The sequence below is a fragment of the Delphinus delphis genome, chromosome 1, assembly GCF_949987515.2.
Source record: "Delphinus delphis chromosome 1, mDelDel1.2, whole genome shotgun sequence".
Lineage (NCBI taxonomy): Eukaryota > Metazoa > Chordata > Mammalia > Artiodactyla > Delphinidae > Delphinus > Delphinus delphis.
This window is the reverse complement of record NC_082683.1, coordinates 60,396,512-60,423,785: the sequence shown is the minus strand read 5'-3', so window position 1 is coordinate 60,423,785 and position 27,274 is coordinate 60,396,512. Positions and strand designations below refer to the sequence as shown.

General features: G+C 36.7%; 1 pseudogene; it reads left to right on the top strand.

Annotated features, from left to right (window-relative positions):
• The first annotated feature begins 22,594 nt into the window (after positions 1-22,594).
• Positions 22,595-26,770, top strand: LOC132420611 (histone H2A.V-like; annotated as a pseudogene).
• The last annotated feature ends 504 nt before the right edge of the window (positions 26,771-27,274 follow it).

The following is a 27,274-nucleotide window of genomic DNA, read 5'->3' as shown; positions in this document are numbered from 1 at the left end:
CTATTATCTCCATTAGATTACAAACATCTTGAAAGCAGACACCATGTTTTATTCATTTTTGTAATCTTAGGGTCTAAAAATATTAGAAATTATTCCAACATATTAAAATGCTATCAATGATTATTTGGGGGTTGTATAATAGTAAGTGATATTTATTCTCTATATTTGACATATTTGTAAGTGTTTTACAAGAGTTATTATCTTTATTATTAAAAAAAAACACCTTATGACCCGAATTTGCTGCATTTCCCTCATTGAATATTGTATCACTGAGGATAGAAAGACAATCTTAACTGTGGCAGACCCTTGTCTATGTGAAAATAGTATATCTCATCAATAGTTTTCCTTTTGGTTATCTTCTAAAATAGAAAAAAACTATTGAGATAGTCAATACTCTCTGCTTAATTTTTTTCACTTGATATTCCTTTCTCCCTTTTCAAATAAAGGAAACTTTCTCACCTTAAAGAATGATGCAGGCATAAGAAGGCCTACAACCTTTACCACAGAGAGTAGTCAATAAAATCTCCTAATAAAAATGCTATTGAGTGGGGCTTCCCCGGTGGCGCAGTGGTTGAGAGTCTGCCTGCCAATGCATGGGACACGGGTTTGTACCCCAGTCCGGGAAGATCCCACATGCCGCGGAGCGGCTGGGCCCGCGAGCCATGGCCACTGAGCCTGCACGTCTGAAGCCTGTGCTCCGCAACGGGAAAGGCCAAAACAGTGAGAGGCCCGCATACCGCAAATAAATAAATAAATAGATAAAATAATAAAAATAAATCAAATTTTAAAACTCACATGTCATAAAAATAGATACCAAATGTGTATACCTGTGTAAAGATATTATTATTACTCCTTCATTTTATCATGCCATTATATTATTTCCTAGATATATCTGAGATACTGATTTTAGTAATCTTTTTTAAGAAAAAGAAGAAACCGGTGTGGGGAAAAGGGAACCCTCCTGCACTGTTGGTGGGAATGTAAACTGACACAATCACTATGGAGAACAGTATGGAGGTTCCTTAGAAAACTAAAAATAGAGCTACCATATGACCCAGCAATCCCACTCCTGGGCATATATCTGGAGTAAACCTTACTTCGAAAGGATGCATGCACCCCGATGTTCATTGCAGCACTGTTTACAATAACCAGGACACGGAAGCAACCTAAATGTCTATCAACAGAGGAATGGATAAAGAAGATGTGGTACATATACAATGGAATATTACTCAGCCATAAAAAGCAACGAAATAATGCCATTTGCAGTGACACAGATGGACCTAGAGATTGTCATACACACTGAAGTAAGTCAGAAAGAGAAAGACAAATATCATATAATATCACTTGTACATGGAATTTAGAAAAATGGTACAGATGAACTTATTTGCAAAGCAGAAGTAAGAGTTACAGATGTAGAAAACAAACTTATGGTTACCAAGGGGGGAAAGAGGGATGGGAAGAATCAGGAGGTTGGGATTGACATACATACATTCATATATATAAAATAGATTACTAATGAGAACCTACTGTATAGCACAGGGAACTCTACTCAATGCTCTGTGGTAACCCAAATGAGAAGGAAATATAAAAAGGAGTGGATATATGTATATGTATAACTGATTCACTTTTCTGTACAGCAGAAACTAACATAACATTGTAAAGCTACTAGACTCCAATAAAAAAAATAAAATATTTTCAGTAAAAGAATAAGAAGAAAACTTTCAAAATATCTTTATCAGTATCCTCATTTTAGAGCTAAGGTAACTAAGACCCATGGAATTTAAGTAGACTCCTCAATTAGTAGCAGAAGTCAAGTGAGAACCCAAGTCTCTAGTCTGGCAGTCAAAGGTTCTTTCAATATATTAAAATACTTTGCAAACTTTCCTTTATTGTTATATTTTTATAAGCAAATCCATAAATGTATATGTGATAGGGCTGCTTCTAAAATGGTCCCCAGTGATCTCCTGGCTCCTGAGAATGACTCCCTTGTGTAATCCTCTCCTCATGTATGTGGGCTGGAACCCAGTGACTTCCTTCTAGTGAATACAGTGCAGTTAAAGTGATGGGATGTTACCTCCAAGATTAGATTATGAAAGACTGTGCCTTCTGGCTCTGACACACACTCTCTTGCTGGTGCTCTTTTGTTTTCTTTGCTGGCTCACTCTGATGAACCAGGCTGCCATGTGGAAAGGCCCATGTGCCAAGGAACTGAAGACAGCCTCAGTCCAACCTATGAAGAACTTAATCCTACCAATAACCACTGCATAAGCTTGGACACAGATCATTCCCCAGTTAAGTTTCAGATAAGACTGCAATCTCAGCTGACATCTTTACTGTAATCATGTGAGAGTCCCTATGCTAACCTGTGCCCAGATTGCTGACTCACAGACACTGTGAAATAATAAACTCTGTTGTTTTAAGCTATCAAGTTTGGGGGTAAGTTGTTGTAAACAGTAGAAAACTAATACCAGTTTTGTACCTGTAAATGTAAGGTTACCATACAAATACCTAGAAATGTAGTAGTTGCTTTGGAACTGGGCTGAAAGGATTTTGAGGAGGATTACTGAGAAAGTCTAAGATGCCTTGAATAGGTTGTTAATACAAATCTGTATTTTGAGAATGTTGCCAGTAAGAGAGCTCAAAATGAAGTGCAAAAACTGGAAGGAGAAAAAAAAAAAAAAACTAGAAGGAGAATCCCTATTATGGAGAATCAGAAAACTTAGTGACATTGTCACCTGCAATTATGTGAAAAACAGAATGTATACCACCAGCCACCATGTTATGAGGAACCCCAAGCAGCCACACAAGAGGATATTTAGAAGTGTTGTCTGACAGCCCCAATTGAAGTCCCAGCAAGAACTATTTTATTCCAGGCATGAAAGTGAATGAGAAAGGCTTCTTATGATTACAGACCCATTTTCAAGTTACTCCCAAACAGAGTCTTCCCATAGATCTCTGACATCATGGAGCAGGGATAATTCATTCCTATCGTGTCCTTTCCAAATTCTTGATTCATGGAATTTGTGAGTATAATAATATTTTGTCATTTTATTCCACTAAGTTGGCGGTGGCAAGTTATGCAGCAATAGTAACTGGAACAGAGCACATCAACAAAAGTTGCAATGGAATCAGAAGGTGATACTCAAGGACCAAGGAGAACAAGACATGTCAGTGAAGGTCAGCCAGGAAATAGGACAGCATATGGACCAGACACTTCTCCCCTGGTGTTGTGATGTCATTTGCATAAGCTATAACCAGATGACATCCCTAGGAAATAAAAGGAAAAGTTCTTGAAAGGTGAAAACAGTCTTGATATAAATGTGAATTTTGAACTGAGTATAAATCTTTAAATTAACTAAATATTTATTTAAAATACTCTATGTTCTAGACTGGGAGTGACTGTGTTACCTGCAAGTGGCGAGACTGAGAATTTCCCACTGTTTGTAAAAATGGGGATTCCAGAGCAAAATTGCTTTCAGTTTTAAAAAAGTAAAATTACATTTATGAATTCTTGAGTTGTGCCTGTAAATTTTAAACACCTCACACTTACAATTATTTATTTGTTTTAGTATCTGTATTCTTTATTGACAGTAAGCTTTCAGAGAACTGAGATCATGATTGTACTGCCCACTGTTATATTCCTAGCTCCTAGCACATGATTTGTCACATAATAGAAGCTCAATAAATATTTGTTGAATGAATGAATAAACAGAAATACATGCTAATTGACAATCACAGGGATCACCATGGTAAAATGCTATCATTGACCAATAAGTAATTTTAGCAAGCATAAATCTTCTGTTCACAATCATAAGCACTTTATTTTCTCCAAATTAATCTCAGTTCTGAACTCCCTAGCTATTGGACTTCAAGAATATTATCCCTGGTCATAACCAGGGCTCTCCCTCTCTTCCAGTGTCACACTAGTATTCAGGAGGCTTATTTTGTGCCCTGAAAGCAGGAGCAGGGCCTCTAGTCCTTAACTATCATGATGGCCACTGCCTTCTTCAGAGTCCAAGCTCTTGAAATCTAACAGCTCTTTGCTGCTTCTGTACCTCATTGTAGGCATGAGAATCTTAAGTAAAGCTGGATTGTGATTCCATTTCCCTGGATGCATTGTGCAAACATTCCTGTCTGGATGCTGTTATTGTGATGAAACTAAATAAACTTGGTCCTTTGCAAAGGATCCTCAAGGGTCTCCTCAGAGGCATGAGTTATAGAGGATGAAATGTAAGTAGCAGAAAGCATTCATGCTGGTACCTTGGAGGGATTTACAATGAGGGTCCAGACTACTTTTCCAAGATGCCTCAGTACTAATTACCACAATACTTCTCAGTTGAGGACAAAATATCCAGCACTTTTGCAATAAAGACAAAATTATCCTAATGACTACATAAATCCTCCCACAGCAGCCACATTACCTCTTAGGTCAATTTTCTAGAGATAATAAGTACACTCTGCAAAAACACTGTACTATCTCCACACAGGAAAGATCACTCATCCTTTATAAGCTGCCCTGGTATGCAAAGGGATACACTACCAAGCATGCGTGCCACAGTGGCTAGGATGGCTTGTCTGAGGTCCTCATTTTTAGTGCTGCTGCATCAAGTACGGTCTACAGTTTAGCAGGTGTCAGGGAACACAGACTTCATGTCCTGCTGATTAGGAAGAAAGCTATCAGGTATATCAGTTAGCTGAGTTCACTCCAGATGCCATACACTGAGACCTAATTTAATTAGTTGAAAAATATAATCTTTATCACTCTAATGGTAAGCAGTTTAAATGGAATGGCTATCACTTTTATTATGAAAAATATTATAAATGTAAAACAATATTAACAGCTTCCATAAATATTTCATATAGATTCTCCTTTGTGGTTGTTTAACTATAGTAAATATAATTAGCACACTTTAATTTGCTCCATCATCACCAGTAACTAAATAGTACAGATACCAGAAACTAATTTTTTTGATAAAAATCAAAGAGGAATCAAAAGAATTTCCTTCCAGAAAGCAGAACTGTCCCCAGGTTTATTATCCTGGATTTATCTGCATAAGAATAAACATCCCTAGGGAAAGAGGAAAATTCAGTTGCTTTTACATATAAAATTGACTACATTTTTTTTCACTGTTATCCATTTATTTGCCTCATGCATTTACTCTAGAAGCTGTCCTTTGAACACATAAAAACTGGATTTAAACAAAAAATTCATTTTAGTTTAAGGAAGAGTTAACATATCTTCCCTCTAACATCTTCCTATTCTCAGTAGGTCTCAGTAGGGTGTTTTAAATGTATTTCAAAACAGATCACATTCATCCTAGTAAAAATCCTTAAAACTGATTTTTTAAGTTGACTAATAAATAAATGAATAAATAAGGGTGCCCAATAGCCAATATCCATTAGAATGAACAAGTATGGGGCAGTGTTAAGGACCTGGGACCCGAGGGGGAGGTGGAATATCTCATTAAATAAACATTAATTACTACTCAACACTACTACTATTGTCACGTGTGTCAGGGTACTGGGTCTTTGCCTTATCACTTTGTGATAAGGTTAAAATCATAATCTAAGGGGGCAATGGACAACTAAGAGACTTCAAACTTTTGCTTGGTGATCCAAGGGTTTTTTGTATTAAAGCAAATTTCTCTGAATGCTAACGGGAATAAGGAGACACATTCATGATTCTTTTGCATTCCTGTATATCTTGCAAGTAAGGCACTAACAGACCTTAGCTACATACTATCTTTCCAAAAATATCTGCAAACAGCTATACAGATAATGTCTCTCTGAAGCAAAAGGCAGGTATGCTTACTGCCTATTATAAAATGCTCAAATTCCCTAAGCTGAAAGTTCCTCTCCTGTAACATAACCCGCTGCATACACAGGCAGCATCTGTCACTCTTGTCATCATCATGTGGGAATTGGGGCTCCAAAACTGCTGATTGGTACTCTGGCTACTGCTATTTATATTAGTAATAAATTGTCCTTTGTCTCTGACTCATGAGTCTCATGTCTTCTACCATCATCCATGAGACTGTGTAGCAGGCTAACTTGTTAGCTATAAGTAGGGTAAAACCAGACTCTTTGCAGTTCCTGAAAATAAGATGTTCAAGAATAAAAGGAAATATTCTTTGTACATCTCCATAAAGTATGGCTAAAAACACAAGTGTGGCGGTATATGGCTTAATATATTAACTCTATTACTAAGACAGCATAATGATGCCTTGTCTTAGGGAGGGTGATAAATTAGTAGAAAGGCAGTTAAAGGCAGTTACAGCTTTTGAGTTTCAAAACCTGACACTTCATTTTCAGGGTGTGAGTTTCTGAGGTCCCAAAATCTGACCCCTTAAAAACATAAAATGTATGCTTTAAATAACAGATTGGAAAGAATGAAGGAAGTCACATCACATCACCTGCAGGCTAGACGAAGACTCCCTTTTACAGTGGGGATGTGTGGCAAGGGGAGGCAAAAGAAGGGACAGGGAAAACAAGAAGGCTGTATGCTGTTGGTTCCCTAAGAAAGCGCCCTTAGAGGCTGGGGACTGGGAGGCAGAGAAACCCTGGAATCTGAGAGGAGTGAGGATCTGTGTCCTTCATTTGCACGTAAAACAGAGAGGAACTTGACAGCTGCAGCATAGTAGGAGAAATAGTAATAGAATGCCTCTGGGGCTTGTCTACATGGAGAGATTTCCTCTTCTTCATTGGGGTCCAGGAGCAGAGCCAAAGGTGTTTCATACACAAAGTGGGGTACAGAAGCCATGTGATTGAGACAGCAGAATACAGTAGTAACACACATAGACCAATTACTGAAAGTGGAAAAAATAATATACATCTCAGCTGGTGCCATAGCAGATAGATGACAACAGCCAAGAATGAGTCCCAGAGCTTCCATAAGTCCTCTGGAACTTACATACAATATGGGGGAAATGTGTAGGAGGACAGGTACCCCTGAAGTGATTGAACTGACTAATATTTAATCTTTACCAGCAGGCAGAATAAGGGTTTAAAATAAAAATTGCTAGGAAAAAAATGAGTGTTTTTTATTTGTGTGTTTGTTTTGTACATTATTTGTGGCCTAAAATCTGCACTTGCTAGACCTGTATTCCTAAAACAATCCATTTTAAAAACACATTTACTGTGTTCATCATTTTTTTAAAAAAAGGAAAACTATGTCTTCTTTTATGTTCTTGGCCAGAGTCTCCTGAATTGTCCATCTCTTGTTATTTGTGGATTCCTAGAACTGCAGTGAGACTGAAACCATGATGCAGTCCACCTGACATTATTTCTACAGAAAGGGATTTTTTAAATCTTCCTCTAGTTAAACAACTAGGAGTCATATAAATAATGGAAACTATTCCCAACCTCAACCTACCCTCCTCTATTACTGCTTTGCAGACACAGAGAACTGGCAATTTCAACTCAATACACATTTCCTCTGTATAAGTAAGAAGGTAAATGAAATTTTATTTACAGAGTCTCAATTCCACATGTAAAATTTATACCTATATAGTATTACTCAGAGCCTGGACAACCTTAAGATCATATATTTTCTGAATCTCTCTGCATTCTTTCAAAATTATACCTTAAAGGGTCCATTTTTATCTCAATATATTTTGAAAACAGGAATGTTAAATGAAATTGGAAAACTAGATAAATTTGCAATCTTCTGTGAAGCTTTTTATCCTAGAAAATTTTAATCAGTTTTTATAACAATAAAGCAGCAATTCCAAAGGTTAAATTATTTTCAAAGTTTCTACCAAGCCAAGCCATGCTAAAGGGGCTACCTATTTAGCTATGTCCATAAAGGAACTCAAGGTGACAAGAGCAAAGGAGAGAAAAGTTATATGATTTAACAAGGGCACTTGATAGAAAGAAGTCACCAATCCCAGGTAGAGGTTATGTTTGAGAGACAAAAATAGAGAATAAAATTGTACCTCCCCAAAATAAATCTTCCAAAAACCTGCCTTGTACATGAACTTCTTAACCCAGTATCTATGATATTCCTGCATCATGTTGATGTTATAACTCTCTATGAAATGTTCCCTAACTTGTGACCCCCCCCCACCCTAGCCTTCTTTTCATGCACATATAAGTCTTAAAAACCTCTTAAGGTCTAACCCAAATCTCTCCCTCCCTCCCTCTCTCCCTCTCTCTCTTTCTCTCTCTCTCTCTCTCTCTCTCTCTCTCTCTCTCTCTCTCTCTCTCTCTCTCATACACACACACACATACACACTTAAGCCTTAATTTATATCTCCCCACTGATAAACCCAAAAGACCTCTATAGCTCTCATTGCCAGACCAGTAACACCTTTTTGATCTTCCAATCTGTTACTTATGTCTGACCTATCCAATGGACCTTGATGTTATTTGAGGGTTGGAAATGTGACTAATATAAATTTCTTATTCCCAAAAGAGCCTAGACCTCTGCTGGTACTCAATAAACCATTGGTTGAATTGAAGCAACTCTGAAAAAGCTTCTTTGACTCTGCCAGGAAAGTATCTTGCAATATTCCACAAAGAGGAATGTACCAGAAGAATGACCCTAGTTTAAGTTGTTGACTATGGGAACTTTATATAGCAGCTAACTTGAAGAAATATCCATAGATACCAATTACAACTTTCTGTTTAGGGCTTTTGTACTCTGATCTCCATGTTTTTCATTATGAGAGATAATGGAAAACTAAATTTAGCTTTTCCCAAAGCCCTCTGTTTCAGAGATTTATGTTACAAATAAATGAGTAAAGGGGAAATGAACCAGAAACAAATGGATGCTATTTCCCTCAAATCAGACATGATTTTAAAAATTTAAGACAAAGATGATTGGATAAAAAAGAAAAAAAGCATCACCCTGAGTATAACACTTTTCAGAAACTTGTACCAGATATCTTGATAGCACAAAATCATTTAGATTCATCCATCCATCCCTGACAAACAATACATAAATGTAGCCTGTAATATCTTCTTTATTAGGCTTCAAGATATGTTCCTCCTTCACTAAATACACATCCCTCCCTTCTAATCTAATCTCACCAACTTTTTTCCCAATTGTACATTTCTTGTACTTAGCATCATGACATCTTGGTAAGCAGTATTACAGAGAAAATAAAAGATTTTTAAAAGCCAGAGATTTTTTTCTTGCTTCATAATTTTATTTCAACAGGAGTTCTGCACAAAAAACTATGCATGAAGGTTAAATCAATATACCTAACCTTATTCTGACTCCAGCTTTCAGGTAAGAAAATGTATTTGTTACCTAACATTTTTAAAAAATAACAATTAAAATAAAAACAACTATTTATATTCACTGAAAATTACGTTAAAAATTATTCTCATCTTGGGAAAACACTTTTAGTGCAAACATGTTAATGAAACAAAAAAATGCTAACCCTATAATGATGGTGATGATTACATAGGATGTCAAAGACCAAGTTTCATATCCAAGTTCCTCTATACACTAGCTGTGTAACCCTACACTAGTTACTTAAATTCTGAGTCTCAGTGTCTTCATCTTTTAAATGCTGCTAGGAGGATTAAATAAGAATAGTATATGTGGGGCTTCCCTGGTGGCACAGTGGTTCGGAGTCCGCCTGCCGATGCAGGGGACACGGGTTCGTGCCCCGGTCCAGGGGGATCCCACGTGCCGCAGAGCGGCTGGGCCCGTGAGCCATGGCCGCTGGGCCTGCGCGTCCGGAGCCTGTGCTCCGCGGCGGGACAGGCCACAGCAGTGAGAGGCCCACATACCACAAAAAAAAAAAAAAAAAAAAAAAAAAAAAATATATATATATATATATATATATATATATAGTATATGTGGAGCTCCTAATACAGAATCATCAATAAATGCTAGTCTCCTTTAGTATCATTTAGAGATTTCTTGCAGTCATATGTAGCAATTATCATGGTTTACCCAAGTAGGGGTTTATTTTTATCACACAACAAGAAGACTGGAGGCATAAAGTCCAGGGCTGGTGCAGCACTTAAGAAAAGCATCCAAGACCCAGGCTCCCTGTGGATCTACCCACTTTAGCAAATGGCTTAATCCTTATGGACACAAGATGGCTGCTCTACTTCCAGACAACAGTTTGGATTCATGTTAGCATAATATATCTTTTCCCATCCCTTTGCTTTTAATCTTTCTGTGTCATAATATTTAAAGTGGGTTTCTTGTAGCCAGTATGGTTGGATCGATTCTTTTGAATTTATACCCAGAGGTAGGATGGTTGGATCCTATGATAATTCTATGTTTAGTTCTTTAAGAAACCTTCATACTGTTTTCCATACTGGCTGCACCAACTTATATTCACATCAATTGTGTACAAGCATTCCAATTTCTTCAAGTCCTTGCCAGCATTTATCTTTGTTTTTTTGGTTTTTTTATATAACAGCCCTTCAGGCAGGTGTGAGGAGACATTCCAGTGTGGTTTGGTTTTGCATTTCCCTCATGATTAGTGATGTTGACCACCATTTCATATACCTGTTGGCCAGTTCTATATCTTCTTTGGAAAAATGGCTATTCAATTCCCTTGCCCATTTTTTAATCAGGTTATTTGTGGGGGTTTTGTTTTGGGTTTGTTTGGGTTTTTTTGCTATTGAGTTGTAGGAGTTCCTTGTATATTTGGGTATTAACTTATCAGATACTTTCTCCCCTTCCATAGTTTGCCTTTTTACTTTGTTGATTGTTCCCTTTGCTATGAAGAAGCATTTTAGTTTGATGTAGTCTCACTTCATTTTTGCTTTTGTTTCCTGTGTTTTGTTTTGTTTTTTTTCTGGTACGCGGGCCTCTCCCTGTTGTGGCCTCTCCCATTGCGGAGCACAGTCTGGATGCGCAGGCTCAGCGGCCATGGCTCGCGGGCCCAGCCACTCTGTGGCATGTGGGATCTTCCCGGACCGGGGCACGAACCCTTGTCCCCTGCATTGGCAGGCAGACTCTCAACCACTGCGCCACCAGGGAAGCCCTTTCCTGTGGTTTTGATGTCTATCCAAGAAATCTTTGCCAAGATCAATGTTCCAAACTTGTCTCATATGTTTTCTTCTAAGAACTTTATAATTTCAGGTCTCACATTTAAATCTTTAATCAATTCTGAGTTGATTTTTGTGTATAGTGTAAGAGAAGGGTCCAACTTTATTCTTTTAGATGTGGATATACAGTTCTCTCAGCACCATTTGTTAATGATACTATCATTGTATATTCTTGACACTCTTGTCGAAGGTCAGTTGACCATAAATGCATGGTTTAATTTCTGGGTTCTCTATTCTGTTCCTTTGGTCTGTATGTTGTCTTTATGCCAGTACCATACTATTTTAGTTACTGTAGCTTTGTGATATATTTTGAAATGAGCACTGTGATGTCTCCAGCTTTGATCTTCTTAAGATTGCTTTGGCTATTTGAAGTTATTTGTGATTCCATATGAGTTTTAGGATTGTTTTTTCTATTTCTATAAAAAAATACCATTGGGATTTTGATAGGAATTACACTGAATCTGTAGATCACTTTGGGTAGTACAGACATTTTAACAATATTAAGCCTTTCAATTTGTGAACACAGAATGCCTTTCCATTTATTTGTCTTTAATTTTACTCAGCAGTGTTTTGTAGTTTTCAGTGTACAAGTCTTTCACCTCCTTGGTTAAGTTAATTTCTAAGTATTTTATTCTTTTTGATGTTATTATAAATGGATTGTTTCCTAATTTTCTTTTTTGATAGTTTGTTGCTGGTGTATAAAAATTAAACTTCTTTTTAATTGAAATATATAGTTGATTTACAATATTGTGTTAGTTTCAGGTGTACAGCAAAGTGATTCAGTTATACATATATATGTATATATCTATATTCTTTTTTTTAATTTTCCATTATATAGTTCATTGCAAGATATTGAATATAGTTCCCTGTGCTATACAGTAAATCCTTGTTGTTTATCTATTTTAGAAACAAAACATTTTGTTATGTTGATTTTTTACCCCACACCTTTACTGAATTCATTTATTTGTTAGCATCTTTTATTGTGGAGTCTTCAGGGTTTTCTACATATAAGATCATGTTATCTGCAAACAAAGATAATTTTACTTCTTCCCTTCTGATTTGGGTGCTTTTCATATCTTTTTCTGCCAAATAGCTCTGGCTAGTACTTCCAGTACTATACTGAATAGAAGTGGTGAGAGTGGACATCCTTGTCTCTTTCTGATTTTAGAGGAAAAGCTTTCAGTTCTGCACTGTTGCATATGATGTGGGCTTTCCATATATGAGCTTTACTAAATTGAATTAAAATCCTTCCATGACAAGATTTTTGAGAGTTTTTATAATGAAAGGGTGTTGAATTATGTCAAATGATTTTTCTGCATCTATTGAGATGACCATGAGATATTTATCCTTCATTCTGTTAATATGGTGTATGAAATTAATTCATTTTCCTATTTTTTAAAATTTATTTATTTGGCTGCACCGGGTCTTAGTTGTGGCATGCAGGATCTTCGTTGCTACATTTGGGATCTTTTTTTTTTTTTTGATTTTGGTCTTATTTATTTATGATTAATTCACATGCACTATTTTTCATTTTATTTATTTTTTTAACATCTTTATTGGAGTATAATTGCTTTACAATGGTGTGTTAGTTTCTGCTTATGTGGGATCTTTGTTGCAGCACGCAGGTTCTTTAGTTGTGGCATGTGGAATCTTTTGCTGTGGCATGCAAACTCTTAATTGAAGCATGTGAGATTTAGTTCCCTGACCAGGGATCAAACCCAGGCCCCCTGCATTGGAAGTATGGAGTCTTAGACACTGGACCACCAGGGAAGTCTCTCATTTTCCTTTGTTGAACCATTCTTTTATCCCAGGAATAAATCCCACTTGAGCATGGCATATGATCCTTTTAATGTGTTGCTGAATTCATTTTTCTAGTGTTTTGTTGAGAATTTTTGCATCTATGTTCATCAGGGATATTGGCCCATAGTTTCCTTTTCTTGTGGTGTCCTTATCTGGCTTGGTATCAGGATAACGATAGCCTCATAAAATGAGTTTGGAAGTGTATTCTTTTCTTCCATTTTTTTGGAAGAGTAAGAAGAAGTGGTGTTTATTCTTTAAATGTTTAGTGTAATTCAACAGTTAAGACATCTGGCCCTGGACTTTTCTCTGTAGGATGTTTTTGATTACTGATTTCTATAAACCTTCTTATTTGTTATAACTCTGTTCAGGTTTTCTATCTCTTCACAATTCAGTCTTGGTAGGTCGTCTACCTAGGTTGACAACTTTTAGGTTGGTTGTCTGCTTCTAGGAATTTACTCATTTCTTCTAGGTTATTCAATTTGTTGGTATATAATTGTGCATAATAGCCTCTTATGATCCTTTTTATATCTGTGACGTCAACCGTAATGTCTTCTCTTTCTTTTCTGACTTTACTTATTTGAATCTTCTCTTTTTTTTCTTAATTAGTGTGGCTAAGGGTTTGCCAATTTTGTTTATCTTTTCCAAAAATCAACTCCTAGTTTCATCAATTTTCTATTTTTCCATTCTCTACTTCATTTATTTCTACTCTAATCTCTATTATTTCCTTCCTTCTGATAACTTTAGGCTTAGTTTATTACTTTTCTACTTCTTTGAAGTGTAAGGTTGTATTGTTTATTTGAGATATTTCTTCACATTAATGTAAGAATTTATCACTATAAACCTCCCTCAGTACTGCTTTTGCTGCATCCCATAAGTTTTGGTATATTTTGTTTTCATTTTCATTTGCCTTAAGCTATTTTCCAATATCTAATTTCCTTTTTGATTTCTTCTTTGATCCAATGGATATTCAAGAGTGTATTATTTAATTTCAACCTATTTGTGAATTTTCCAATTTTCATTCTTAGTTGATTTTTATTTTCATTCAATTGTAGCCAGAAAAGATACTTGGTAAAATTTCAATCTTCTTGAATTTGTTAAGACTTGTTTTGTGACCCAACATGTGATCTATCCTGGAATAAGTTCTGTGTGTGCTGGAAAAGAATGATTCTGCTGTTGGTTGGAATGTTCTATATATGTCTGTTAGGTTTACTTGGTCTATAGTGTTGTTCAAGTCTACTGTTTCCTTATTGATTTTCTGTCTGGATGTTTTACCCACTATTGAAAGTAGAATATTGGCATCTCCTACTATTATTGTACTGCTGTCTTTTCTCCCTTCAGATCTGTCAATGTTTGTTTTGTATACTTAGGTGATCTGATGTTGGGTCCATATAAGTTTATAATTGTCATATCTTCCTGATGAATTGACCCTTCTATCAGTCTATAATAACTTTTTCTGTGATAGCTTTTTACTTAAAGTCTATTTTCTCTAATATAATTATAGCCACCTCTGCTTTATTTTGGTTACCATTTGCATGGTATATCTTTGTCCATCTTTTTACTTTCAGCCTATATGTGTCCTTAAATCTAAAGTGAGTCTCTTATAGACAGCATATAATTGGATCATGGGTTTTCTAATCCATTTTTTTAATCCACTCTATGCCTTTTGAATGAGGAGCATTTGCATCCCCCCAAAAAAAGTATGTATGTTGAAATCCTAACCTCTAAAGGTATCAGTAACTGGGGATTAGGGGAGGTTGTCAGGCCATGAGGGTGGAACCCTCATGAATAGAATTAGTCCTCTTATAAAAGAGATTCCACAGAGCTCCCTAGCCTCTTGCATTATGTCATGACACAGTGAGAAGTCTGCACTCCAGAAAAAAGCTCTCACCCAAACATGCACCATGATCTTGGACTTCCAGCATGTAAAACTGTAAAAAACAAATTTCTGTTGTAAGCTACCCAGTCTGTGTTATTTTGTTATAGCAGCCCAGAAAGTCTAAGCTTCTTTACAATGATTCTTTTGAATTCTGGTCAGGTAATTCATATATTTCTATTTCTTTAGGGTTAGTAACTGGAAATTTATTTTATTCCTTTGGTTGTGTCATGTTTTCCTGATTCTTCATGTTCTGTAGTTTTGTGTTAAGGTCTATGCATTTAAAGAAACAGCCACTTCTTCCAGACGTTATGGATTGGCTTTGACTGCAAAGATCTGCAACCTGGCTAGATTCTGGAGCTTTGTACCTACGTGCCCCAACCTCTCTCTCAGGATCCTGTAGTCTCTTACTCCCTTTGGTGTCCAATTGTACTGGGTTCTTTGGCATTCGATGTGAGGTGGGATGGACTGGTCTCTCAGGGAGTGCACTGAAAACTTATGATGTTGGAGACATGTTCCACTCCTCTGCCTCCTTATTAGGCGAGAGGTGTCAGTGCTGTTTTCTCAATCTTGCAGATCTGTGCTGGCTTCAGGGACCCTCCTTCCTCTTTTCCTTTGCTCTTGTCTGTTCAAGGCTTCCAAACAATGCTGATTCCTTCAGCACTTGGTGTGAGGCAGGACGGAAACCAGCCCTGTGGGATGCCCAGTGAAAGACAGGGAGGCCAGGCATGTGCTCCATCCCCCCGACCCGCCACACACAACTGTAGAAGTCACAGGCTCAGCTGATCTCCCTTGGCACTAAAATTGTGCCAGTCTGGGGGAGGAGTTGAGGCAGATCAAGTTAAATCCCTCTTTTTACCCATTTCAATGCAGCTGGGTTCAGTTCTGTGTCTGGTGTGCTGCAACTTCTTAATTGGATTCTGGATTTCTCATAAAGATAAGATGGGACTGCCTATTCCACCATTTTTCTGACATAGCTCGGAATACTCAGGTGAAATTCATTTTAATGATACATTTATTCTTAACCCAATATATCCAAAATCTTATTTCAACTTATAATGCATACATATAAGTTGAATGCATACATCCTAAACCTGAGTACAGAAGCATAACTAAATAGAGGAATATCCTTCTCAATAACTAGAAGTATGAAAGTAGATCACCCAAGTCTGGTATGGTAACTCCATAAAAGCATAAAGAACTCAGGTTCCATCTAACGTTCTTCTACCCAAATTGAGCATTTGGCTTTTGTCCTTATGGTCACAAAATGACTTCCATCTTCAGGAACTGCATATGCATTTTAGGCAGGAAAAAAGTTTAGGGTAAAGTACACAAAAAAAAAGTATGCCAACTGAGGCTGTAATCAATATTAACAAAAAAACTGGCTTTCTCATTAGCTCCATCCAGTAGAATTCCACATACATCTCACTGTCTGGGTCATATAGCTACTCCAAGTTGCAAAGGAGTCTAGAAGATGAGTGTTTTTCATGGTTTCACTGATGCCTCAAAAGCATAAGGCTTCAGGACTTCCCTGGTGGTGCAGTGGTTAAGAATCCGCCTGCCAATGCAGTGGACACAGGTTCAATCCCTGGTCTGGGAAGAGCCCGCATGCCGCGGAGCACCTAAGCCCATGTGCCACAACTACTGAGGCTGTGCTCTAGAGCCCACTAGCTGCAACTACTGAGCTTGTGTGCTGAAACTACTGAAGCCCACGTGCCTAGAGCCCGTGCTCTGTAACAAGAGAAGCCACCGCGATGAGAAGCCTGCCCACTGCAATGAAGAGTAGCCCCCGGGGCCACCACTAGAAAAAGCCCACGTGCAGCAACGAAGACCCAACACAGCCAAAAAAGAAAAAAAATCCATAAAAAAAAAAAATAAGGCTTCTGTTAGTAAAGGAGAAGGGAGGGAGGGATATTGATTAGGTAACTAACTAATTTATAACTGAATGCTATGTAACACAGGTAAAATTTCTTTCATTGAATTTAATTATATATAAACATTTTACAAATAAAGTAACAATGGAAGGACCTACTTTTACACATAGTTCTTCACAAATGAATTTACTCAGTGATTCAATTAAATTTATGACTTATACAGTTAAACTTCAAAGAAATGTCAGTGACCCTAAAGGAATTAGACTGAATCAAAGAGAATTTTGGTAACTCTAGTCCTTGTTCCTTTTTGTTAATTCTTCAGTGTCTGTAACTATTTACCAGATAAACAGTATCTTGTTCTAAATCCAAAGTCATAAACCCTGTCACTTGAGAGATAACATAAATTAGTAAACAAAAAATGGGTAAAAATATTTTGATTACATATTAAGGATTACTGAATATTCTTCAAATCTAGAGAGAAATATGCTTTTTTCCATTTTTCTTGAACTACACTAACCTTTGGATATATTTTTCATTTTCCCACTTTTAAGACATGGTATAGAGAAATAGTTCTCTACTGTGAGAAAACTAACAGTGCAAGCACAATTGATACATTGATAATGCCGACGCTATTGGCATTGGCAATTAGAATTGGAAAGCCAACTGTGAGTGCTTGTGTCTGTGGTATATAGGAGAGAACCACCCTATGTAAAAGGGCTCTTACTACCCAGAGCTAAGCATTTATTACCATGTAGAAGCTCAGATCCAGTGTTGCCAGATTATGTTTAGGATCCAGATATTTTATATGAAATTTCCTGAGTTTTAACTGTTGGCTCAAAAAAGACCTTAAGAACAATGTATGAAATAGACATATCAGATTTGGATTATGACCTATGAATTGGATGCTTCTGCTCTAGAGAAAAACCCAGAAATTTTGCAAAATGCCAGGTCATTGAAAAGCAGTTCAAGAACATCAGATTTTGGACCTGGTGCAGAGAGAAAATAAAACCAGTAGGCCAGATTTGAGGGAGAAGGAAAATAAAGATCACGCACGATATGCCTTGAGTCATAAAGGTATAATAGGTGCTTTAATTATATTTTGCAAAGACTCTTTGTATAGACTTCGGACCCATTTTAAATACTTTTCAAATAATGATAGTAACCAATGCATTTCAATAAAAACAGGACTGGATAGAGTGGTTGTTACCAGTAAATGCTAATGAGGGTCAATAACTGTTTGGCAGACAAGGTACTAGGTCTTAACTTTTGATCTACAAAAGTCTCCAAGGCTATATATTAAATAGGAGCAAAAATCTTTGGAGGGATAAAAAAAGAAAACTACAAGTTGGATAAATAAAATTTTAAACCAAATAGCAGGATGGTTTAAAAGATAGTCTTTGGAATTAAGCAGATCTGGTTTAAAAGCCAGGACTTGCCACTTAATAGTTCCGTGAAATTTAATAAGATTTAAATTTTTTTTAATTTACTTCTTTAAGCATCAATTTTCTCATCTGCAAAATCTCGCTAATGATAGTTCCTATTGTAAGGATTACTGTAATGCTTAGACTATATATGTAAAGCACTTAGCAAAGTACCTGGCACATATTAAAATCTTCAATACCTGATACATAGATTCTCTGAGGATATGCATATATTTTTATGTATATTTAAATATACAGTATTCAAGAAAGCCACTACATGCAAGGCAATTCCACCAGTTTTACCAGTTCAAATTATTTCCTTGAAGATTTGAAATATTTATACTATACTCATTCTGTAGCACTTAGGTTAACCGCAGGGTATTAGTTTAAGTTTTCCCTGGTTACATCAGCATTTTTTTAACTTAAAAAGAAAAACATGTGCCCTAAAGAACAGCTTAAGTTTTACTGTATTTTAACCACAATCTCATTTTTGCATGGATTTAGCAAATCAGGGGTGTTTTTCTTTCAAGGAAAAGGTGAGAATTTGAGTGGCTGCATTTGACAAATGTGTTGTCAAATGCCCCCTGAAGCTTGGAAATCAATCGACCATGTTTCTCTCATGGAGCAATAGGAACAAGACAGAACATGCCTGTGATCACAGGTCTCCCCTTAGGGTTCTTTTGAGCATGGGAGAAGAGTACCACATTTGTCATCACTTTTTGAAATCCCAGAAATTGCCTTTCAGTAGAAGACTCTGTTCCCTATAAAACTATTTTCTACATTTTTCCCAGCATCATGCAGGCAGGGACTACCTCTGTGTTGTATGCAATTATTGTATTCTATCTTATACAGTAAGTGCTCACCAAGTGTTTGTTGCGTGAATGAAGCAGAGTCCCATCTTTTTATGTTGATAGTTCCCCTGGTAGACAAAATTTGAAATGTTCAAAACAGCACTTAAAGTTTGCTCCATTCGTTTGAACAATTAATTACTCATATTAGTTTTGAGTGAAATAAGCAAGTCATTTCTTATGTTTTTTTTCCCCAAAACAATGAGCATATAATAGATGTTCAATAAATATCTATTAAACTAAGCTTAACTTCTAATCTTTTCCATTTCCTTTTACAACAACCTAGCAAAGCCAAAGGATACACAGGTTGTTCCTGAAAATAAAATGGCAATGTAATGAATTCATAAGACTGGAAATCCACAAACCATGACAGGAGAGCTAATTTTAATAAAAGAGGCAGCATATGTGTTTTGAGTTGAGAAAGAATAAAACATTCTTATTCTAGATTAACACTAATTTTTCCTTAACTATGAGGCATGTTGAAGAGAGAAGATAATGAGCCTATCTGGTTTAAAGTCCAAAATGATTGCATTAAATAAGGGCATCAGGATATTCTGTGACTGCAAAACTCATCGGGTTACCTATTACAGCATTCAGTGGTGACCTAGTTTGAGCAATTTGAACAAGGGAATTAAGGTTTCATAGAGGAGAAATAACAGCAATTCCAGTTACATAAATGTAACTAATTCAATAAAATACCATTTTTCCCCTAGAATTTACTAGCAATCAACTAGATTAAATAAGTCTATATACAGACAGTTCCCATTAGTAACCTCTCTAATAATAAAACAGATGGTATCATTCTGGATAATGTAAAAGGCTTTACTCTAAAAAGAACAGATGTGACTACAAAATTAAAGTACAACAAAACAAAACCTGAACACTGAAATTTTAGGAAAAACATTTTGTTAATTTATTAAGTACATCTCACCAATTCTTGTATATATGTCTGAAACATTCCATATATGCTTCAACTCACACTGAGTAGGAATTTAGTTTTTGCCACATATATTTTCTACTTCACTTCTCTGTGAGGAATGTGTAACTATATTTGCCTTAAATATGTAAATTTAAATTTGTATTTAAATTGTCTTAAATATTTTGCTTTGAATTTGTAGTGGGACTAACACACTTGAGAAAATGCATTAGGAAATTTATTCACTTCCTAAACCAGGTGAATTCCAAAGGGAAAGTATTTTCTTATTTCTCAGAAGGTAAAGTAACATTAGAAACTAAAGAAAGGGGGCTTCCCTGGTGGCACAGTGGTTAAGAATCTGCCTGACAAATGCAGGTAACACGGGTTCAAGCCCTGGTCCGGGAAGATCCCACATGCCATGGAGCAACTAAGCCCGTGCGCCACAACTGCTGAGCCTGAGCTCTAGAGCCCACGAGCCACAACTACTGAGCCCACTTGCCACAACTACTGAAGCCCGCACACCTAGAGCCCATGCTCCACAACAAGAGAAGCCACCGCAATCAGAAGCCTTCACACCACAGTGAAGAGTAGTCCCCGCTCTTCACAACTAGAGAAAGCCTGCACGTAGCAATGAAGACCCAAAGCATCACAAATAAATAAATAAATAAATTTATTTTTTAAAAAAGGAAGGAAGACGTCTGTGTGATTAGAAAACATGATAACAGAGACCAAAAGTTCACTGCAAAATTCTGAAATCCTCCTCTCTCCCTTCCTTGTCTCTATGCACATCTCTCCTTTCCCTGTCTCTATGACAGAGCAATCATGAGACAATATTTCACGTATACCAAATGTTATAAATATTGCCTAAATCCTAATAAAGAAACAGCTTTTGCTTCTGTTGATCTATGTTTCTGTTTCCTAGTTCATTCATTTCTCTTTTTTTGCTTCCTTTCATCAATTTTTTTTCAACTTTTTGCGCAGATACTTCAATAATTTGAACTATTTTCAAACTGAGCTATAAAAGAAACTCCATGTACTTTTTCTTTTTTTAGCAACTTCAATGAGCAGAAATTTCAATGACACTCAATTCTAAAAATTTATTGTAATTTTCATTGTGATTTTGCCTTTGTCTCATGTAGTAGTCCTTTTTTAGTTTACAAATCTATGGAGCCTTCCTAAATAATTGTCTATTCTTCACAGATGTAGAGAACAAACGTATGAACACCAAGGTGGGGAAGTGGTGGGGGTGTGGGTGGTGTGGGATGAATTGGGAGATTGGGATTTAATATATATACTAATATGTATAAAAAAGATAACTAAATAAGAACCTGCTGTATAAAAAAATTAAATAAAATTCAAAATAATAGTAATTGTTTATTCTTGACTTCTAATTTAATGTACTGTGTTCAGAGGACTTGCTCTGACCTTCACTGAGACTTCTTTTGAGAACTACTACCTGTACCTAATGCCACTGTTTATAACTGTTTTATGTACCCTTAAAAAGAATGTATATTTTCTACTTTAGGGTACAGATCAAGCTAGTATTTTTTTTCCAAGATCATTACATTTTTATCTACTTGATCAATGTCTGATAATGGTTTGCTAAAAAATCTCCCAGTATCTTTGTGAATTTATCAAATTTACCTTATAATTGTGTCAGTTTTATGTTTTGAGACAATTCTGGGTACACAGAAGTTCATAATTTTTATATCTTCTTAGTTAATTCTTCCTTTATTATTATGTAATAATCTTTATCTCTGCTTATGCTTTTTGCCTTAGTTTCTACTTTGTATAATTTTGTTTTGCCAACTACTTTAAATTATAATTTTCCTGATATATATTTTAATTATCTCTTTATTTTCTATCTTTCTATGTGGTTTTGTTTCAGATTTGGCTCTTGGATACATCATATATTAATAAATGGATTTTGTAATGTTTATCCAATCTAATTATGTCCTCAGTAGTGAAGATTAATCAATACACACTTATTGAATCTTCATATGTACTATCACACTGGTCATATTTCTAACATTTTCTTTTTTGTTTTCATTTTTTCTCTTTTGCTGCATTCTGTTGGATTGTTTTACATATAACAACAATAATGATGATGATGATGATAATAAATAAAATTTAGCATTTAGTGTAGGGTATATATTATAAGGGCTTTACATGTACAAATTCATTAAACCTTCACAACAACTCTATAAGAGAAAGACTATTAAGATCCCCATCTTGCATTTGAGGAACTTGAGGCACTGAGAGGCTAAGTAACTTGCTCTAGGTCACACAGCCAGTAAGAGATGGAGCTAGATCTGAACTTAACAAGTCAAGTTCCAAAAATTACACTCTTAACCACCACACTGTCCTCTTCTTAAGGTACCTTTTACAATGATTTTTAAATGACTTTGGTTTCAGAAAAAGATTTACACTTACATCTGTAAGAACTTCCAAACTATGAACAATTTTAGAGAGTCTGACATCAACAATGGAAAATAGGCACAAACTTTCTGAAAAACTACTATAATCTTACTCTTCTATTCATTGCCTAAAATTGAGAAAGAGTGGAGGAGAATCACCACATGGCCTCATGATTCTTTTAAGTTGCATTTTCGAAGTCCAAACCATTTACAAATTAAATTCATTCTAAGAAAAACTATTTTGACTTGTAGAATATAGAGCAAATGATGATCCAGGACTCTTTAGCCTAGGTTTTAAGAAGGTCTGGCAGCTTCTGCTTTATGCTCTTTGGACCCTAAGCTGGTATGAAAGAAGTTAAGTAACTAGAGAGAGAGGACCTGTGGAATGGCCCTGAAGGATGCAATGCAATGTGGAACACAGGCCACATGAAGAAGCACAAGTGCCAGAGATGTGAGTGAAGAAGCCCTTCTCAATCTTCCAGTCCCCAGCCAGTCTAGGCATTGCAGCTGAGGGACTTCATGGAGCTGAAACAAACCATCCCCATTCTGCCCTCTCCAACATGAGAAATATTTAAATGGTTGCTGTTTTGAAGCTACTCCACCTCTTTCACTTCCACATCAAAGTCTCACACTGGTACATATAATTGCTGAAGCCTATGTCACATGCCTGTGGTAGCTGTAAGGATGTCCACTGATCTCCATCCTGACTCCTCCATTAGGGGGCTGGGAAATAACATGAAAGTTTCTCTCGTATATGAAAAGATAATGGCACCCATGAATAAGACAGATGGATACTACACATACCTAACAGTCATGATGTGGAAATGTGACCAACTAACCCTGGATCATGGAGAGCAGGGACTTTAACTGCTGAATTAAGAAAGAACTGCAAAGAATCTAGCAGATGCATAGCAGTCACAATGTGTTAAATAAATGACAGAATTATGAAATGCTGATCACATTTTGCATATCTCTCATTTCAACAGATATTAATATCTGTTTCATGGTGGGAAAAGAGTTTCGTATATAGTTTTTCTTTTTGATGACTATCATAATGTGGGGATGGGGGAAGCAGAAGTAGTAACAGCTTCTGAGGACTAGTAATGAAATTGTTTAAGTGTAAATGGACATAGAATAGTTAAAATAGCCTAATTAAAGACTCACAGACATAAAGAACAGACTTGTGGCTGCCAAGGGGGAAGGGGGTTTGGGAAGGAATAGACTGGGAGTTTGGGATTAGCAGACGCAAACTATTATATAGAGAATGGATAAACAACAAGGTCCTACTGTATAGCAGAGGGAACTATATTCAATATCCTGTAACAAACCACAATGGAAAAGAATATGAAAAAGAATATATACATATATATACACATATATGTCACTTTGTTGTACACCAGAAAGTAACACAACATTGTAAATCAACTATACTTCAATAAAAAATAAATTAAAATATATATATAACCTAGTTAAGTTATTGAATTTCAAGGACAAAGAAATAATACTTCAGTCACTCAAGAAGAAAACATATGTGATAGTTAATTTTATATGTCATATTGACTGGGCTACAAGATACCCAGCCATTTGGTCAAATATTATTCTGGGTGTGGCTGTGAGAGTATTTCTGCGTGAGATTAACATTTGAATTGGTAGACTGAGTAAAGCAGACTGTCCTCTCTAATGTCGCTTAGACCTCATCTAATCAACTGAAGACTTGAACAGAACAAAAAAACTGAGTAAAAAGGAAATTTACCTGCCTAACTGATTGAGCTGGGACATCAATCTTTCACCCTCAGACTAGAACTTGCACCAATTGGCTCTCCTGGTTTTCAGGCCTTTGGACTCAGACTGAAACTACACTGCCAGCTCTCTTGGGTTGCCAGTTTGCCAACTGCAGACCTTGGGACCTCTCAGCCTCCATAAGCACAATATATATATCTCCTATTGGTTGTTTCTCTGGAGATCCCTGGCTAATACAAGTCACCTACAAGGAAAAATAAATCAAGCTAACCTCAGACAGCTCCACGATATTCAGTGCTAAAAAATAATAGAGCAAGTTTCTGAAGGAAAGAAACCCAATGTCTACAGAATCTTGACGAAGGTAACTCAAGAAGTTCATACATTGCCAAATTGTACTTCAAACATAAAAGTAATAAATATCTTCACATATGCAAGATCTCAGGAACACATATCTATAAGCCTTTTTCAGACAGAAAAATCTACTTGACAGTGAAATCCAACCAATCAAGAGATGAATCAACATAAAGATTTTCTTAAATAGAGAAGCTGTGGTGAAACAAGTGATAGCAAGACTTGTGGTTACAGAACAGCGCTTAAATGTCATAAACTTGAAAACATGAAAATGACAACTTACCTAAAAAATTAGCAGGAGGAAGAAGGGATGGGAGTAAACATAAAAGCACAAACTATTTTCATTTATCATAATAGTAAAATAATAGATAACATTAAAAAAATACATCATGAAAAAAATAGCTCCAAAGACTTCACTTTTTTCATAAACTTTTGTTGTTAACCTTAAAAGGATACTTTACAAAGTAATATCTCTTTTCATGGATAAACAGTCACTTAAATTTAGCAGTTCTTTCCATTTCACCCATTTCTTTTTCTTCCTTTAAAATTATGTGAATTTAATGTCAACTTAAATTTAAAATGTTTAATATAAAAAGCAGTAGATGTAATCTTATTATTAAAAATTATTTCTCTCTAATGTCTATATGGAAATGTACATTGGAAAATACTAGAAAACTTTTTTTATATTTCTGAGAAAAACTAAGAACATTACATTCCACCAAAATGTTTTTCACATTTAAATAGCAACAAACATTCTCAAGCATGAAAGAACCCAGGGAATATAACAAACTTGAGACTTTTCTGGGGAAAAAATGTATGCTTTAAATTGGGCCAATAAAATTAAACCAATAAAGAAATGAATGGATAATTCAAATTATTTGTATTTTTTTATTTTATTTTATTTTATTTTTTTGCAGTACGTAGGCCTCTCACTGTTGTGGCCTCTCCCATTGCAGAGCATAGGCTCAGCGAGCCCGCTCCGCGGCATGTGGGATCTTCCCTGACTGGGGCACAAACCCATGTCCCTTGCATCGGCAGGCAGACTCTCAACCACTGCGCCACCAGGGAAGCCCAATTATTTGTATTTTAATATAGTGAGAGCTGAAACCATCTTCATCCACACAGCTTACTGTCTATGTTCACACGACTTTATTATTCCACTGTCCTCATCAATATAACTTTACTATTCCAGGAAACTCTTGCCCAGGAAGATAAAAATAACATTTTTGTTCATTCCAAGAATTCTACAAAAGATTCATAAACTCTTCAATAAAAAACAGAAATAACAGTTTACGCCCCCAGACTCTGGACCCATCACCTCAAAATCCACAAATTTTAAACTATTAGACTATGATTCTTACCCAATTCTAATCAAGCCACTACACTGGAAGTCCAGGCTTAAACAGGACTCCAAGACTCTCATAAATATCCCAACTTTGTCCTCCTCCCTCTAAGATGCTAAGACACTGTCAATTCAGTGTTTCTCCTGTTTCAGTGTTTCTCCTGTGGTAAGAATAAATGCGGCTTTGTCTTCTCAGTGAGTTGTTTGGGTGGTATTCTAGGGTAGCCAGCGTTCAACAAAAATCATGACTAGAAAAGAAAAAACAACACAAATCAAGGCAAGAAAGTAACGATAAGAAAATCCAAGCATACCTTAGAAACTAAGGATAGGAAGGAGGAGAGATGGGGTGCATAAAAGCTGGAGACGAATAAGACCAAAATTCCTTAACAAAGGTCTGAGGTGGGTTCCACTTCCTTAAAAACAGGGTCTTGAAGAGAGCTGTTGCATTCCTTCCTGGGAGGCCGAGTGAACAAAGCCCAATCTAACACCTTTGCTTCCGTCTTAAGCAGTGTTCGTCAAGTGTGGCTCACGGACTGCCCACCTCAGAATCATCTGGAGTGTGTAACAGCAATGCTTTCCCCCAGACCCTACTAGCATCTCTACAAGGAGGCCTTGGAACTGGCATATTTAGTACGCTCTGCGCATTAATAAACCTCACACCGAATTAGAGAATCCCTGAGCTAAAGGGTGCAACTCTCATATCTAAATTACCCTTTCCAGGGGCCCCAGTGGCGGCTGCGGTCTGTGCAGCGGCGGCAGGGAGGGGTGTGGGGAGGGGCGGTGGCGTTGGGATCGAGGTCGGGAGCGGCGGAGACGAAGCTGGGCAGGACAGCGGGAAGGCCAAGGCTAAGGCAGTGTCTACTCACAGAGAGCTGGGCTACAGTTTCCCGTGGGCTGCATCCACAGACATTTTAAGACTCGCACCACGAGCCACAAGGAAGAGCGGCTGCCGCTGTGGTAGTGCCCGGGCCGTACTTCTCCAGTAGCTGGAGCCAGCAGGGGACGCTTCCGAGGATCTCGAAGTTACGCGGATCACTCCGTGCCACGTGCAGCGTGCGATCCGCGGTGACGAGAGGTTGGACTCCCTTATCAAGGCTACCATAGCTGGGGATGGTGTGATCCCTCACATCCGCAACTCTCTGATTAAGGGACAGCAGAGAACTGCTTAGATAGTTATTTTAACTGACATTCTTCCTCCACCGTCATTGTACTGTAACTGGGGCAGAAGAAAAATAATGGGGCTATGTGGAATTTTTAAAACAGTTAAGTGGAAAAGCATAGAAAGTTGCTTCAGACTTGCTAAAAGAAGCATTTGTAGGTTCCTAGACTCGAAGTTTGATAAAAGTAGCTTTTGGGGGACTTCCCTGGTGGTCCAGTGGTTGAGACTTGGCCTTCAAGGCAGGGGGTGCAGGTTCCATCCCTGTTGGGGGAGCTAAGATCCCACACGCCTTGTGGCCAAAAAAAAAAAAAAAAAAAAAAAAAGACATAAAACAGAAGCAATATTATAACAAATTCAATAAAAATTTTAAAAATGTCCACATCCAAAAAATCTTTTTTAAAAAAGTACCTTTTCATGTGACAACAGTTGTGTGTTCCTTGGCTAGGTTTCTCCCATGTTGCTTTATACAAAAATGGAATTGATAAACCATATTTTTAAAATTACCCTTTCCAAC